The sequence below is a fragment of the Carassius auratus genome, linkage group LG28B (genome assembly GCF_003368295.1).
Source record: "Carassius auratus strain Wakin linkage group LG28B, ASM336829v1, whole genome shotgun sequence".
Lineage (NCBI taxonomy): Eukaryota > Metazoa > Chordata > Actinopteri > Cypriniformes > Cyprinidae > Carassius > Carassius auratus.
In genome coordinates, this window is record NC_039293.1 from 2,053,443 (window position 1) to 2,056,666 (window position 3,224).

A 3,224-nucleotide genomic window follows, 5' to 3' on the forward strand; every position below is an offset into this window, starting at 1 on the left:
AAACAGTCTTAGCCTAATCAAATTACTCTAGAGTGTGACTTAAGGAGCCTGAGCAGTGCGTTGATCTGCTTTTCTGCATAGTTAATGAGCCTTTCATTAGCATCACTGGAACCTGCCCTTCCTGTTGTGCTGTTTGTGATCCTGCTGAAGATGGCAGCTAATGAGGACACAGACTGCTTTGCTGTCATCTGAGTCACTCATAATGCTATAAGGACTTACTGATATAAATGGGCAAATTATACATGAAAAATGCCTGTTTTCAGAGACACAATATGATAATGACACGACAGTACATGAGAAACCTAGACCTGTAGATCAAATGTCAAAGAATATAATTTAAAAGTAAGGAAACAAGCAAACGACTGTAAAGGCAATGCAATGACAATGAAAAAAATCATGGAAATTTAATGGTCAAAAAGGGTGGGAACACTTAAGTACACTATTTTCATGCAAGGCTTTTCCACCAGTTAGACAATGTTATGGATGCAGTGTTTTGGCAATAAATGATAAAAAAGACCACTGCAAATGGTGTAGAAATGGTTTTAGTATGTGATTTAATGACAGATCAGACGAGCACATGTTAACACGGTACAGTTACAGATATTCCATTGAGGGAGATGAACAAGACCACGAGTCCTTTGATGTGTCATCTGAACAGCTCCTAAATCTCTCTGAAAACACACAGGCGGCTGGTGTGTGTATGTGTGTCTATGCATCATGAAGCAGAACGGACCGAACTGATCTGCCCATATGCTCCCCCGGATGCTGGAGCAGTCTATGTTCTATATCTCTGCACTCCCTCCCCTCAGGTGTCTTTTGTTCCCACCACGGTGTCCCTCCCTGCTAGTCACAGAGTCACTTTGAAGTGCCAATCAAATCAAAAGGAGGCGCTCACAAAGAACAAACCGCTTGCACGGAATATATGACTTTTTTCATTCGTCTCTCACTCTGTCCTTTTGCTTTTGTGCATTTTTCCCACTTTGTCAAACTCCTGAACACATAATGGATTTATTAGCATATAAGAAATGTAACGATATGACATATCAGGGTCATGGACAGCAGGGAACAACAGTTCTAAATGTGAAAGTAGAATTAAACTAACATGTTCCAGCATACTTGTTAGAAACTTTGCATAAAAGACAACATGAACAAATTTCTTGACATTTGATTGTTTGATTTTAAAGGCCTTTTTATTTAATACAAACTTAACTCTGTGGTGGGTTGCCACGTTGATTGAAAATTATGGGTTATGAAACAAAGCCAGAATTGCTGGTCCATGTTGAATATGCATTTCAAACAGATTTACTGACCAGAATGGATTATTTGACATCATGTCTTGATCTTGTACACACTTCACTGTAAATATAACACAAAAAAAATGGTGTATAAACAATTTCCACTCATAAACTGGTAGTATATTTCACGATTAATTGCAAAGATACAGCATGTATGAAAGGTATTTCAGTTTTGTATCTGTTCATGTTCATGAAAGATGTAAGTATTTGTTTTGTCACTTTTTATTTGTGGAAGGGTTGTCTTGACAGGAAGCAAATGTGTTACACAGACACTAGTGCATGCAGGAAGTGAAGATACAGTCATCTCTCTCTCTCTCACACACACACACACACACAAACCGTGTGGTAGATGAGATAGAGGGATTAGTGGACTGCAGTTGTGTGCTTCTGCTCAAACTCTGACTGACATGGCAGCTCTGCCTAATCCTGATAATCCTGTAGAATGCTACAGGTGCTGGAGGTCCAAGGCCTATGACCTGAGGCCAAACTCAATCACACACACACACACACACACCTACACACAAGCAGTCAGATCTCAAGTTCAACAGTTCCTTAAACTTTACTTCCCTATTCTAGAATAACATCATCCATACCCTACATCTCTTTTCATGCTAAGTGTTTGGAGCCACTGTGACATGTTTATAGCCAAGAGCGAGAGACGAGCAGCGGGAGATGTACAAACATCTGCTGGAATCATGCCTAAACAATTCGGCATCGGGAATCCTCCGTGAGACGACTGTCATTTCTCTCACAATGCTTAAACAAGCAAACAGAACTGTTGTTCATTTTTATTGCACAGCTCATTGCATGAAGAATTGGTTTATGTTTCTTTAAGTCATTCATCATGAAGAGACTTGTGCAAAGCCTGGTATTCTGCTTTTTAAAGTCACATTTGCCAGTATAATTGTAAAAGCAACTAAGACCAAAATTGCATGTTTCGTGTTTACATCCTTGTAACATTTTCTTGAGGACAGAGAAAGATGAGTTTGGGCTCATATTTCTTATCGTTTTTAAAGCTATTGTTAATTTCATTTTCATGTATCTATTTATGATGATTATGATGATCTTTGTGAGTGCCTCCTTTAGATTTGATTGGCACTTCAAAGTCATGATGATTCAGTCAAATAAAGACTAATGTTACTCGAATAAAACTAGTTGAAATTAGTTTATCAGACTTGGCTATACCCAAGAACCAATTTTCTGCAGTATGCAGCACATTTATCATTTATTAGAAATGAAATAACATTGTTTAAATGTACCATACATGAATTTGCGTACACAGGGATAGAGTAAGGATTCAGTAAGTATGCATTAAATTGATCAAAAGTGTTTTTTCTTTTTGTTATTTTTTGTTTTTAGGATTTTAGGATTTTTGCACAGCACAATGGTCAACAACTGTTGTTTTATTGTCGTTAAGGAAGTACGTAAATTAATGTTGAAAATTCAGCTTTGCATCTCAGGAATAAATTACATTTTAAAACAACTATTTCAAATCATAATAATATTTCACAAAATTACAGTTTTTACTCTATTTTTGATAAAGCCTATGCAGTCTTGGTGAACATAAGAGGCTTCTTTCAAAACCATAACAAAAGAAACTCACTGACCCCAAATTTTTGAAAAATTTTGTAGTTTAAATTACAAAAAAAAAATTCAAAGCAAGCTGTGACATTTTTATCGGGATAAGTTGTCGTCACATAGCTACTTTTTCATGAAATAAACTATTATGTGGCAGATTCCTGTTTCCTGTTATTTAAAGTAGGAGTGGCAATTGTTTTGCAAATTAAATCTAAATAATAATAAAAAAGGTTTACATAAAATGCTTAAGCCTTAAGAGCTCGGGCATGAGTTCCGATTGGCCAGTCCCGCTGCCAATCACACGCCCCTCTTCTTTAAATACTGTGCATGGCCCGTGGTTCACTCAGATGA